Raw genomic sequence first — 15787 nt, 5'->3', positions numbered from 1 at the left:
GCCGAAGGCGCCCGGCTTTGGAACTGGCACAGCGCGCCGTGTGCTTCGGGTTACGCCCGACGCCCGATGCTTTGAGTATGAGGGCGCCGAAGGCGCCCGGCTTTGGTAAGCGTACAGCGTGACACGTATGTCGGGCTACGCCTGACACTTTTAGTATGAGGGCGCCTAAGGCGCCCGGCTTTGGAACTGGTACAGCGCGCCACGTGCGTCGGGTTACGCCCGATGCTTCGAGTATGAGGGCGCTGAAGGCGTAACGGCGGACGTAAGTACTCTTATGTACGTCTAAATCGGTAAAGGCATTCAGAAGTTAAGGCGGAATAAAGAAACTCACATAAATAAATATATACCTACATACACTCGTCTTTCTTTTGGGCAGTCGTGAAGTGTAAAACGACGGCACTGTGCAATTAGGGGCAATTAATTTGTTTCATTTTGTTGTATTATTAAATCAACATAATTATTCAATTAAATTTGTTGATACCCGGTCTTCTAAACATAGAGTTAATTTGGCAAAATCCTTCCTCGGTGGCTTATTCGTGTCACTACGTATTAAATTCAGCGCCATCTGTTAGTTTTCCAGGGTACTCAATAGTGGTAGCACATATTTGAAAAAAGTTTGCCCCTCCTTCCTAAGTAGCGCCATAAGATTCAGGGGCAAACTTAAATCAAGCGGGTGCTGTGGCTACCCCTCCTTTTAGGGGTTGAATTTTTATAGCCTATAACCTGGCCGGAGATTTTCTCGACAGATTAGTAAAGTTTGCATCAGAATCCGTTCAGCCGTTTTCACGTGATGCGCGTTCAAATAAACAGACAAACAGATAAACAGATAAACAGACAAACAGACAAAAATTCTAAAAACTGTTGGAACGTGTTCTGTTATCGATTCTAAGTATCCCCAGCCAACTTTTTTTCAAATATCTTCCATGTACAGACTTTCGACCCTCTACAGCTTTATTATATGTATAGATAAATATAAATGTTGTATAAAAATTTATAAACTAAAATTATACTAAATTAATAAAAATAAAAGTTGTCACAGTTTTTGGTTAAAACGTCACTTTTGACGCTGACAGATCGGTATCGTATCGCTATGTATTGGGCCCTTAGTCAAAAAATATGATAGTACTTTGATTTTATGATACATTGAGCACAATAAGTATGTCCGATATAATTTCAAATAGACCTACATTTTATACTACCTAATAATACCTATCCCTTAACGATAAAGCTTGGGGAATAAACCAATTGGTCATTTTTAATATGTACACACTTTCACACATTTATCGACGCGCAGAAAAGTGTACGGTATTCCGAAGAGGTTACACACATATATTATGTTTGCTTCGAGTTTTTATGGTCAAGAATTTCCTTCCAAGCACCTTCTACAGAAGTCTGACTAATGAAATCGTCCAGCTGTTTAGGTAAATCCAAATTGAATTGGAAACCGACTAGAGTCAGCGTCTGCCTACTTAAGGGTTTTACACTCGACTACTAATTGGCACTTGAAACGGAATTTACAGTCGATTGAGCCACTTACGTTTTACTAGCTGTTGCCTGCGATTTCGGTCTTCTGGGTTTTGTTAACCCCTTACCGCATACGAAGCCATATATGGCGGATATGATATTTCAAAAAAATTCAAAATTCAAAAAATTCAAAAATTCTTTATTACATAAGATACACTTTGTTTATAATGTAAAGTGATGGAGCCACCCGGTAAGCAAAAATGCCTGTGTTGGGGGGCGCCGCTCTTCCTTTAGACATAACTATTATTTAATACATGCTAAGCTAATTAACTCTAATTTACTGGCTAAAAATTGAAAAGTTTATCTTATAGTTACTATTTACACTTAATCTAGAATTATGATACATGAATCAAGAAAAATGAAATGTATATGTATCCCTCTCTATCTGTGTGTGTGTGTGTGTGTGTGTGTGTGTGTGTGTGTGTGTGTATGTGTGTGCGTGCGTGTGTACTTGTCTGTTTGTGTGGTTTTTCGATCAAGGTCAATGTAGTAAAGTCTCTGTCTCATCATAGGTTAAGGTCTTCAGCCAATTTGTCACTTCTCTCTTGCAGTCATAATAATGTTTCGAGTAAATTTCAAGTTGTTTGTTCAATTTATTGTAAATATGTGAAGATTTTGGGCGGAACTGTCTGCGAGCAAATGAGGTCCTTGTTTTTACAATTTCCGCTACGACAGCTTTTTTTCTTTTGTTCTTGTGATTTGTGTTATAGGGTAATATTTTATGTTTTTTTAATGTGATATTTAGAATATATAATTTTCTGACTGTTAGTTATTTAACTCTATTGACAGCTATTAAAGTTCAAATTTCAACAAATATTTTTTATTACATGCAGTTTCTTAACCTCCACATTTCACTGTTTTGTGCCAAAACAGAGCTATGTTAGGCGGAAAAATTTGGAAGACCTTTGTTGAGGATTTGATGAAAAATTGAGGAGGATAATTTGAGAGGATCAATAGCGACAAGGACTTTAGAAAGACAAAATATTTATGAAAAGGAGACGAAGACATGTTGCTGTGTGAGGGAGGGAAGAAGTGCTCATGACTAAATAAATAAAGCAACGCTTGAATAGGTACACGTATTATGTCATGCTCTATGAAATGTATATCCTCTTTACTGATCCATGGCCATGCCGTTACCTTTTTCCCTAAAGCCAACTTGTTCTGACAGTAAATAAAATTGAATGAGATTTACAAATGGACACTATAGGTCAATACGGATAAATGTGGCTGCGGAAAAGTGTGGCTGGACTGGTTGAGATTAGTGTTTATTCAATAAACTTTATTGCGAGTTTATATTTATTGCTCGGAGACAAGGCATGTGAATTGCGTTTAGACGATGCTCTTGAGGAGTCCACACACGTCTGTGATCGATGCGGCAAAAAATGCCGATTGGCCATTGGTCTATACAGTCATCGCAGTCGATGTAGTCTGTAGACTCCTCAAAATACCTTCTTTAGTCGCTGCAACTATCATCAGCAAAGATACTGTGGCCAATGATGCTGATATTTCTTGCTATTTCTGTTTCGTCAAGAGTATATATCGATGCATATGAGGTACGTCACACTATATTTAAGTCACATTAAGTCCGCCTTTTGTACTGTAAGGTTTTTCTTTTGTGCAATAAAGGTTAAATAAATAAATATTTGCCGCATCGTATCCGTCTCGCCGCCGTCACATCTAAACCCCTCTTTCTCGGACAATGGGTATCGGCGAATCCGAATGCGCTCCACGTAGCCGCCATGTTTAAAATTAGCGCGGTTTGTTCCAGCCAGTGGAATTAATTGAAAAAGTCTATTAGCAATGCTTGTTCAAACAATAACGGTCTGCTGGATTTCATACAAATATTGTATATTGAGCTCTTTGTTATAATTAGGGGAGTTTTTGTGTTTGTAGCTGAATGTATTTCGTTTTTAGAAAGGCTTTTGCTGAGTGGAAATTATGCTAGAGAATTTCGTATAAAAATTATACGGAATAGGATTTAAAATAATGATTGAGGATTTTTTAACGGCTGTTTTTTTTCTGATTTCTCTTTGGTTGAGAAGGAGTAAAACATATTTTACCCAAAGCATTTTTTGACTTGTCAAAAAATATCTGTTTACGTAATTTACGTTTTTAAACTAATATCTAGAATAATTTATTTGGTGTAAATCATTAATTTAATTTAAATACGGTCAACATCCCTATTATTGTTGAAGAAAACTTAATAAAGAACTATTATAGGTACCTACGCAAACTGCATTAGGCCATATTAAACTACAAAAAAGAAAACAATATTCAATAGCTACACTTTCGATCTTGACTTCATTAGCAACATTGTTGTACAGTTCCCATCAGATATATTGGAGCAGCCAAGGTGCTCTCAAATATCTGAACACGCCTCTATCGTCAAGGCGTTAGAGTGCGTGTCCAAATATTTTTGAGCACCTCGGCCGTTCCAATTTATCTCATGGTGACTGCACCATTGCTCTTACAATTCGCAAACCCTATTGCTAAGACGTAAGGGGTCATCCATTAATTACATCACACGTTTAGGGGGAGGGAGGGGTTCAAGAAAATGTGACATATTGTGACATGGGGGAGGGGGGAGACACAAACTTTGTGACGTCACTTTAACTTGATCAGTACCCGAAAATTTATTTAAATTATTTTATTCGCTGTACATTTAAATAACAAGTTTTTAAAACGATAATCGTTTTTATTCTTTTAATTTTCTTTCTTAAGCAGTTTTGGGTTATAAAATTACTAATATTTATATCGTCAAAAATATTTTGTGACCAAGTGTGACAAGGAGGGGGGAGGGGTCAAAAAACCTAGAAATTCGTGTGACGTAATTAATGGATGACCCCTAAGGACCAATTACCAGTGTACTGTTACTACTGTTAGTATGTACAGTCAGCAGCAGAAGTTGCTAAGCAGGCGAGTTGTTCAAAATGGTCTTGACGCGACTTTATTGTTAAGAGAACAAGGTAATTTTGAACACCTCGCGCGCTTAGCAACTTCTGCTGCTGACTGTACCGTAAACAATAGCACAAAGAGTACTTTAATAATAAAATGACGTAATCTAAAATTATGCGCGTGCGCATGCCAATGACCGGTACCAGATCCCAATAAGGCACGGGGCTTCCTGGCGACGACAATGGAGGAATCGCAACTAGAGATGCAACGAATAGTTGTTTGGCCGGATACCGGCCAGGATATTCGGCCAGACCATCGGCCGAATATTCGGTATTCGGCCTGCGCAACTATACCACATTTTGGTTTATCAGGTGCGCATTGTGCAGGTTTTGTTGACCTGTTTCGTAGTGAATGGATGTGAAGTGAGTGGAATGTTTAAATTGTTTTAAAATAATAAACGAGTACGATTATGTCTGTGACTGTTTCTTATTCCAATTTTGTTTACCTACTCCGAAATCAAGCATACTCCGGTATCCAGCCGGATAGTAGACCACTATCCGGAATCCGGCCGAATGATAAAATAATGGCCGGATAGGCCCGATACCGGATAGAACCGAATATCCGGTGCATCTCTAATCGTAACACCAAATTGAGCCCTATATGGCTCGTATTTAGCTTGAGGAAAGTACTTACAAACATGCAGCAACACTCTTAACTGTCCATTGGTGGACCTTATGCCTTTTATAATAAGGTTTACTGATAAACAGTTAACAGTGTGGGCGATGGTACGATGTTTGATAAAAATTGAGGTTTAAACACGTATTGTTTAAAAAAGCTTGAGATTTTTGGACTGATCTTTATTTTCTTGTCGTTTTTTAGGGTTCCGTACCTCAAAAGGAAAAAACGGAGCTCGTGATCACTCGTGCCGCTCGTGCGTCTGTCTGTCTGTCCGACTATCCCCCTCCCCCCTTTATCTCCGAAACTACTGGGTCTAAAATAGTTCTTTACCTTTAAATTACCTATTAGAAAACCTATTAGAAATGTGCAGTCAAGCGTGAGTCGGACTTAATTACTTAGTTTTTGTTCCGACAAAATGTGTGTATTTTACAGACATTTCATTCACATTCCACATAAAAAAATACGTTGTTAAAAATTGAGTAATATACGGAACCTTGGAACGCGAGTCCGACTCGCACTTGACCGGTATTTTTCTTCGGATTATGATGAAGTTTGGTAAGTTTGAAGAGCTCCTCATTTTGAGTGGAATAAACACGAGATTTAATTTAATTTAACCTTTCTTATTTACAAAATACATTTTTAGGTAGGTACCTACATAAAATTATATTTAGCGATTATTAATATTTTAATTTTTCAATTATAAAAGACAAGGTGTGTGTGTGTATGGTGTAAAACCATAAACCTATGTCTTAAAGTCAAGTTATAACTAACTAACTAACTATATTGGCTCAGCGATCCAAAGAGAATCTTGGCCTCCGAAACGAGATAACAAGCAAGCAACAGTAGATTTTACTCAATTATTTCACAGTAACAGTTTTAGAGACGATCCTCGATACAAACTTACTAAACTGTTTCAACTTTATCACTACTAACTTCAGACTAAAGTGATCTTTCATCTATTGTACTAAACATAGATTAATCCCACAAGTTCGAGCCAATATGGAGGTACAAGTATAGATTAATTAATATAATAAATGAGCGATACGGACGCTCGAACTAAGTTCAAACTAGATTATAGCTGATACGGTAGATTGGAGTGCACCTTTAAGGTGACAGTCCATTTCCAACGACAGCTGCACTACTGTAAATTATACTTTGGAAATTGACAATGACAGCGACGCGTTCAGAACCGGTAGTGCAGCTGCGGTTAGAAATGTTACCATAACTATCTTTGGTCATTGATTAATGCCGCTGTTCATAATAGCTCAATAGCTGTGTATATTTTAAAACTAACAACCCGTAAGCTTTACACGTACACACCAAACCAAATTATACACGAAAACCTTCCTAAAGAATCACTCTTATCTATTGATAGGTGAAAACCGCATGAAAATCTGTTCAGGAGTTTTTGTGTTTATCGCGAACATACCTACACACAGACAGACGCGTCGGGGGACTTTGTTTTATAAGGAGTAGTTACTTATTCCTCGTCTATAAGGAGTAGTTACTTTTTCCTTGTCTATCACTTTGTAGTACAGAGTATAATATATACAAATACTCCGAGAGGGTTTGAACATATATATCTATGTCAACTAAAACTTCGGCTGAGACTTTGGACATCAAGGAATCTAGCCTAGGCTTTCAACGCAGATTACTATACCTTACATAATGCATTACGAAGCAATATATCTATTTTACAAATGGCCGAATATCATAATTATCTAATGGTATTCTCTACGAGTCAAGCATTGGGCAAAACAGATACTTAATGACGTATTAAGAGACTCACTGACTGTGTTTCATAAAGGCCGGTTAGCAATAGTCACTAAAACTGACGGTCAATGTCAAACCCCATACATTTTGTCAGGAAAATAACAGTTAGACAAAACGCAACTTAATTTTCGCTTTAAATAACAAGATAACATGAAAATGAAAAAGTTATGAAAGTGAAGGAAACGAAAGAGGTATGTCAGGATCATATAGCAAGTGGAAATCCGTGGTCTATGCCTGAAATAGGCGTGATTATATGTATGTATGTATAAAATGAAACCCTTGTGCTTAATCTATTAGGCTATGGTCTAGTGTCTTGTCCCACCCTCACATTCCTTGTAATAATATTAACTTAGAGCAAACTGCGAGGACACGGGAATTCGCTGGAGCAGAATAAATAAGACCCGGTGGAAATTAAAGCATACGCTTTGCAGGAAAATAGTTTTACTGGACAAACGTTAGATATGTTGTTTTAGCTGGCCATTTCTCGCTCACGGAGAGGAGCGAGTTTTTTGAACTTTCATTATTATACCTACTAGTGGCTCAGTGAGCTGTACATGTCATCAACCTCCAAGCTATATGTCAGCCATTTTGAGAAAAAAATAAAAATAAAACCTTGACAAACGGGAAACATCGTAAAGAAACTGGATTAATCCCAACAAAGCCTAGTTTCTCCTCTGAGTTGGAAGGTCAGATGGCATTCGTTTTAACCGTAAAAACGGACCCCAGGCTCCCGAGCCGTGATAAAAAGCCCCAGCTTTGTTTTGGGTTGTCCCGACAACGCGAGGAAGATGATGATGACTACTCAGATCGTAGGCCCATTTGATTGAAGGCCTTTCCTGACCCGTCCTCTAGTTTGCGATTGCTACTGAAGAACCATTAACCACGTAGTTCGGTCTGCTTTTAATTGTATTTCTTGTATTGCTTCGGTGGCGTGGTCACGTATCGCGTATAGCGGAGGAGAGAGTGGCGAAGCGCATCTTTTTTTCTGAACTAGAGGAGGGTAAGCTGAAACTTGGCGGGCAACACCTCCGATACAAAGAGGTTTAGAAAAGGCACATGAAAAGATACAACATCGAGCCCTCTCAGTGGGAAGGTTTGGCAGCACTGCGTCCTGAGTGGCGCAGGCTGGTGCATGACAAAGTGCGCGATTTCGAGGAGCAACGTAAAGTTGACCTCGCCGTTAAACGCGATGAGCTGTAAGCACGCCAGCCTACTTTCATTCACTACCACTATGTGGCTGATGTTCTCACGTGCCCTCAATGTGCGCGGGGGTTAACCTCAAAGCCATATTCGGGCGCACGAGCGCCGAGCTAACTAGGAGTCGAAGTGGTCGCCTTGGTAGAATCTGGCCGGAAGGATCATCATCAATTTTATTTCTTGTATTATTGATGCTAAATAGACAATAATGTAGACAATCAATATAACAAACCGAACATTCTCAGCAAAACTTGGCACATTCCAACAGCAATATTCAGTTGCACGGATGCAACTGCACTTTGCATCGAACGCGAGTTTTAGTAGTTTGATAAGCGCTTCGATAGCTTGTTTTAATTGTCTGTCTGTATAGAAATGGTTATACTCAAACTATTGGTAACATTGATTACAACTTGTAGACTACGTTTTGTGAAACGTTTACTAAGAACGCGAAGTGAGTGACACGCTGTGTGTAGTGACACACGGGGGCTGCAAACAGATTTTACAAAACACTTCTTCAGCGGTGTCGCTTTATCAAATTATGCTTTTCGAGGGCAAATGCACGAATGACTATAAAAATAGGTACCTAAACGTACCTACATAAAGAAATCCCTCAATTCACACTGGACCCAGGATCCCATGACCTGATATGATGAGGTAGGTAAAGAGAATGAGAAATATTTAAACAGTAACGATTTTCTCAAAAGAGCCTCACCGTCCTGTTACACCCTTAGTAATTTTTTTTCGTGCCAAATTGAAAGTCATACATGGACGTATAACTGAAATAAACAGGTTGCGTTCTCATACTAAATTATAGCACCTATAGAACGGATGTTTGGTGACCGGGAGTTTTATTTCATGCTCTATCTACTAGAAGTAGTCTGTGTATAGGTACAACTATAGCTTAGATAGCTTATTTTAATAGTTTATCTATATCGGAATGGTAATACATGACACTATTAACAATAACAGTTAATTACTATAGGCAATTTCAATAATGAACATATTTGGTTTAGTAGTTGGATATTAAACTGTAGCTTGCTTGGATATAATATTAATTGGTTATAATTTACGATGTGGGAAAATTTAATGAAAATACATATTTGTTTTACTATACAATGAACCCTTTTTGTATTCATAAAGCAAATAATGAAACACAAATTAACTATCCTTTTAATACAAGTAGAAACATTATAAAAACAGACGAAATATGAACAATAAAAATTACAAAATAATCATAATAAGTACCTATTATTACCTATCCGTTTTGGATTTCACGGGCCTATAAATCCCGGTCTTTTGATAGGCTTTCGTGGGGATATAGATCCAACACGTAGAGGCCCCTTGGAGAACTTTTATGTCATGTAGAACGCCTGCTGGAACCCGTTCACAGGTGCAACAATAGACACCCATGAACCGGTCTCAGCAGGCATGTTCTACATGACATAAAAGCTCTCCAAGGGGCCTCTACGTGTTGGATCTATGTCCCCACGCAAGCCTATCAAAAAACCGAGATTATACGCCCGTAATATCCAAGGAGATACATAAAATAAGTACCTATAAATAAACGCCTCGCGTACGATTCTTTAGGTCGAAACTTGCTCGATCGAAAGTTGCGGATCGACGTTACCAGTTTATTTTACATCAAGATAATACTTAGGCACTAGACAAATTACGATTCCAAGACCTAAATAGTTCAACCTAAAGATACGGGATAAAAATGGAATATCCTCAAAGACTCGAAAAGTAAACATCTCAAATACGCGTCAACACCAAACCTAGTTGCACACCCTTAGTGCATACGTTTCGTGACCTAGTGCTAGCTCAAAGCTAATGGTGCTAATTAGCAGTACGACGTAATTGAAGGGGACTCGGCGGCGGGAGGGAATGGGATAAGTACCTGTTTTACGGAGGGTTATTTGGTATTTTAATTACAAACATCTGTAACACACATATTAAATGTATTAAGACGAAACAGGAGCTGAGTTTTAAATATTTTAGGTAAATATACCCGTCTCGCTAACGGAAGCGGCTCCTAAAACTAGTGCGAAAATCTCAAAAATCGAGGTTTCGTACTCGACTGTTTCCTCCTGCAAAACTTAACCAATCCTAACCAAACTTGGAAATCTGAATGACTATGAAATTATCTGTGAAATCAAAACTGTAGGCCTAGCACATGATTGGCACGACAGTATTTCGCGGCAAGATAGACTACACACGTCTTTTTCGGGACGGGTAGTCTATCTCGCCGCGAGATACTGTCGTGCCAATCATGTGCTAGGCCGGCTGGTCAATCATGTCGAAGATTGCTCGATATGCTTCGATCTATGACGAGGTGCTGCACGAAAGCACGCGTTGGTGGACCGACTAATATTTATGGGGCGTTTATCTTAGTAGGTATATACGGCCCGATTGGAACTTTAAGATACGTCAATTACTACGTCTAGATACGATATGGATTAGATATGTCAGTGTCAAAAGTGACGTTTTTGTTTATCACTGACACATCCAATCCATCTCGTACATAGTCGTAACATTTGACGTGCCTTAAAGTACGAATCGGGCCGCTAATTTTTGAACGTTTTAAATAAATAATGATTTACCCAACCTTGCGCCCACATAGCTGTACAGAGCGCAGCGGTGCATGAGGCTAGGGGTTGAATGCGCGACATATCGTGTTATGCGGTCAGTAGGCTCAAGGTCGGGGCATTCAAAGTGGGACACTAAAAAACATGAAAGTTGGTCATACTACAAGAACGACCAAGAACGTTTACCAGATACATCTGACCGGAGAGTAGCTAGATCAATTATTCCCGATCGCATTTTTCCCCACTCGCGTTAGTTCCGCGTAGCATTATTCCCGGTCGCATTTTTCCCCTCTTTTCATGGACGTCACACTAAATTAATAGGTTAGGTAGGTTAGGTTCGTTAGGTAGCTTCAGATGCCCGAAGGGCAAACTGCCCAGAAATAGTTGTAAACTACCGCTAAGCGGAACGCGGAACTAACGCTATTTAGTGGGAAAAAATGTGACCGGGAATTATGCTACCCGGAACTAAGGTGAGTGGGGAAAAATGCAATCGGGAATAATGCTACGCGGAACTAACGCGTTTGGGGCACTGATCTAGCTACTCTGACCGGAAAACTGTATCTGCAGCTACTCTGTGTTGGCAGGACGTGCAACAATTGCTCGGACTTGGCGGCTACAGGTACGCAATTTGAATTTTATGAAAATCTGGGCGGGATCAGTTCTAGTTAGACAATGTATTTTATTTAATGGTTTGTATACAGAGTGACTAGTTTCCATTGCTTTGTTTTTTAGTTTTCTCCACCTACTTAATTCAATCGTAACCTTTACAAACTACGATCACGAATGGAATCGAGATATTTTATACTACAGATGAAAACCGCCTGTCTTTTATCGCAGCCTGTGTGTCCGCATCTTTATTCGATAACGCAGTTACCCGTATTATTAATTAGTCCGTCCGGATGATCGCTCGATAAGCCGATAAACGACTAATTTGCCAAACCGGCTGTCGGAAACGAACGGCTTGTTGTACGATATTTTATTTAAAATAATTTCAGGTTAATTGGAACTGTGAGTCGAGTTACTGATTTTCGTTCTGAAGCACTACCACCAGTTTTGACATTGACAGATACGCTCGCGTCTAAGGAACTTACTTTCTATGCATCTCGCTCGTACTCGCATATTAGTGCAAGCGAGATGTATAGAAACTAATTTACGTAGACGCGAGCGTATCTGTCAACGTCAAAACTGGTGGTAGCCGTACTGGTTGTACTTGTATTTTTGTAATTTTTCCAAAGTAATATTCCCAATCAATTTAAACGGTAGTTAAAAGCGGGACGAAATTGAACATCATTTAATTTTCCTCCCGACCCAATCTGATAAGTTAAGTGCAAAAACTTAATTCATTAATTCCGGGTTTCCGGAAAATTCTACCTTATTTTTTTAACAATAGGGATCGTTTTTGCTTGCATAAATCCTCAACTGACCTGTTCACCAATACCATTTATCGAAAGACATTTAATTAAACGCAATTATTGAATGGCAAAGCCATATCGTTATTCGACAGAACGGAGTGCGTCGAAAAAAACCTGTTGATCTTATCTGCACCTATACAAAGCGAATATGACCTAGAACTATACCGGGTGTGGCCTGTAATATGAGCAAAAAATTAAACTGTAGGCTGTACTCCTCATACTGACCAACATTAGTTCAGCGACTTTTAAAAATAACTTGTGGTTTGATTTTTAATACACTTTAACGTTTATTCTAAGACGCAATGTATCGCGATTTTTTTTATGTTTAAGGCGTGACAAGCAAAGTCAATCACAATGATATGGCGTGGCGATGGCGTCCATTGAAGATAATATTTATTTTGTATGAAAAATAGAGAGTCTAAATACTTCATAAATTAAAAGTTGTTGAACAAAAGTGTCACCGTTTGAGGAGTACAATCTATGTGTCCCGGAATCCAGGACAATTTCCACTTCGATAGCTAAAATTTTGGGAGCAAACGAAAAAGCTGGGCTTTTCAAACAGCATTTAATGACAACTAGTGTAAAAAACAAAAGGTAAAACAAAATACCATAAAACATAGACAAAATATATAAAAAGTAAATAACATATTAAAACCTCGAATTAGTCCTCGACACTATGTTTTAAGTATTTGCTCGTGTTATAGGCCACAGCCGGTATAGACTGGATTTGTACTTGCTCTTCTTTCACAAGAATGTTAACTAATAATTTAATAAGTCAAATAATGAGAAGATTTTGTCTAGAAAATGTATTTAATGCGGCCTTGTTATTGTTACTCGCCCGTGATTCTCGCTTCGGCCTATACGGTATTATTATCATCCTCAACCCCTGAAAATCTACAGGCCTGACAACACAAGCAGGCACATTATGATAAAATAAGCTTCATTTTTAGCATCGCATCTCGGAGTGGGGGGGGGGGGGGTAGTATAATGGTTGAATGCAATGAAGAGGTCGACTGGCGGCAGTCTGCACCATGCTGTTCACATAGCTTAAGATTATGTCCAACAGACTACCTAGGCAGTTTTCTCGCATAAAATGGTGACAAATGAAATGTTGTCGTGATCCTCAGCAATGAGGAAAAGATCAAGAAGGAATTGAAAAAGATATACATTGTCTTTATCACGCTGTCACGTGTTCACGTTCTGCGACTATTATATCCGTGCAGACCGGCTAGCACGACTTGCGTCAGATGCGAAATGTACCATGCTGAGCTCCTTAATACTCGCATGCAAACTTGTAATGTATGAAACTATGAAACTATATGACAGCAGATGGCATCTGTTACAATTACATACGGTGCGGTTTTAGAGGAAGCGCTCCATTCAACACATTGGCTCCACCTGAGGCATAATTTCCTTGACATTATGGCTCCTCTACACGATGGGCCAGCGCCTGCCACTCCAAGGGACGCAGCGATGCGGTAGAATGAGATAGTAATATCACTTGCTCCCTCTAACGCATAAATGCGTCCCTTGGAGTGGCCGGCGTTGGCCTATCGTGTAGAGGAGCCATCAAGTTTCCTGAAGGAATTGGGATCATTATCCTTACGTCATTACGTAAGGTCTAACCTCTTTTAAAGTGTTGAGGAAAATAAACTTAAACCATGGATACCTATCTCTTCTTCTTTCCCCTGCCCTTATTCCACGTTATGTGGGGTCGGTACAACATGTTTTCCTCTTCCATTCTCCTCTGTCTGTCGTCACCTCGTCAGCACTCACTCATTTCTTTCTTGTATCCTCTTTCACACAATCCATCGTTTTTTGGGTCTACAATCCACTCTTACTCCTTACAAACAAACATACAAACTTAAACCACGGATAATGGATATCCATGTATGAAATTCATACTATGAATAGCAAATATGCTTTCGTATTAGTACCACCAATTCAATATGTTCCGATACTATAAAAACACGAGTCACGTTTCTGCATCATCTATATTTCTTTATATAAGTACAGGAAATGTGAATAATGGTTACCCCAACCCTTTATACGAGGGTAATTGAATTTATGGCCTCTGAAGAGGTACCTTTTAGGGAGGCCTATTCTGGTTGGACAATTTGAAATGGCCCAGTACGTCGACCTGGATGAGGATCATTTCCAAAGGCCGTATAAGATTAAAACCTTATCACATTGCTAGAACAGAATTGGCCTCATGAAGATACCTGTTAAGGTGTACAATTTGGCAAAGAAATGTAGATAGATGGAAGTTTTCAACAAACAAATACGAGGGATTTTAGATTTAAAGGATGTGCTTTTAAGGTGCAGGTTCCTGAGACTAGTTTTTGTTGATTTTGTTACTGACCTTGAGGTAATATTTGTTACATTTTCCACGTTTTTTTATGATATTCCATAACGCTGTGGTAATACATTGGAGGCATTTTGATTAGATTAAATTATCCCCAGTCTAAATTGACCCCCCCCACCCCTGCACCTTATACCTTTTTATATTTGTAGGTACCTCTGTAATGTCACCGGCAACTGTCAAAAGCTCGTTAAAGTTCCAAAGCTCTTAACGTGTAATAAAGAAAAAATCACCACGCGGGCTACAATCCACAAAAATCCCGTCAGATCCCTTTTTATATCACGGGCGTGCTTTAATATTTCATGAGCACTTTAATGGCGGATTTGTTATAAAAATACACTGGTCAATGGACTCAGCGGAATAAAGTGATAAAAATTTTGATCTATCCAATTTTACAGTTTTCCTTTTAGAACACTTTACCATTCACATCATTCGGCCCGATCCAAACAATGTTTATAAGACGTCACAGCGATACGATACCGATCTGTATCAATAGTGACTATTTTCAACCAAAAGGACCGCTAATCTACAGGGTGATTCATAAGGTCCGACCGAGATCTCGGTCTCGGTCTCGGTCTCGGCAGTCTCGGCCGAAATTCGGGCCGAGATCTCGGTCTCGGTTCTCGGCCAAATAAGGCCGAGATTCTCGGCCACGGCCGAGACTGTGAAACCGTTCCGATTTGCGAATTTAAACTTTCGCGCGCGGGTGGCGAGCTTGTCGTACGATCTCATTGGCTGCCTGGTGGGTTTCTGCGACACTTCGTGTCAGTTCACTTGATTTCTATTGGTGTTTAATTTAACATCTAAACCAATTAAGTAGGTGAATTGGCGCCATTGGCGGTATTGCAGGATTATCAAGTAACCACTGTTGTGTTTGTTTATGTTTTGGTGTACTACTAAAAGAATAACATTAAATGAGATACATAAAGGCACATTAGGCACAGTGCTTAAAAAATTAAGAGTTATTTGCTAACATTGTTGTGTGTTGTGTTGTGTACGAGTGAACTTTAAACCGTAGGTAAGTACGTAAACTAAACATTATTTTGTGTTTTAGGTTATTACGATAGATTTTGCGACGACTTTTAAAGCTTTTTATTTAACGATAGGTGGGTTGGGTACTAATATTAAATGAATGAAAGTAAATGACTTATTTGAACTTTATGCCTACTAGTTAAAAATCATATTCAAATGGCAGTAGCGATATTAGTAATAGTAGTAATGGTGGAGACTATTTGGAAATTAATTTAAATATGAAAACTAAATACTGTTTTCGTGGGTTCGTGTTCGTTCAACAAAGTTCGTGTTGCTTTGGATCTAGAAATTGTTGTTATTTTATTTGATATGAATTGTTAAAAAGGCAA

At 38.9% G+C, this 15787-nt stretch overlaps 1 protein-coding gene across 1 annotated transcript in view; it reads right to left on the bottom strand.

Annotated features, from left to right (window-relative positions):
* LOC134664275 (centaurin-gamma-1A) overlaps positions 1 to 15787 on the bottom strand; it is a 424789-nt gene that overhangs the window by 275235 nt on the left and 133767 nt on the right. The gene's annotated exons all lie outside the window — the stretch shown is intronic.

Source organism: Cydia fagiglandana, chromosome 5 (genome assembly GCF_963556715.1).
Source record: "Cydia fagiglandana chromosome 5, ilCydFagi1.1, whole genome shotgun sequence".
Taxonomy (NCBI): domain Eukaryota; kingdom Metazoa; phylum Arthropoda; class Insecta; order Lepidoptera; family Tortricidae; genus Cydia; species Cydia fagiglandana.
This window is presented reverse-complemented; position numbering and strand designations above follow the sequence as displayed.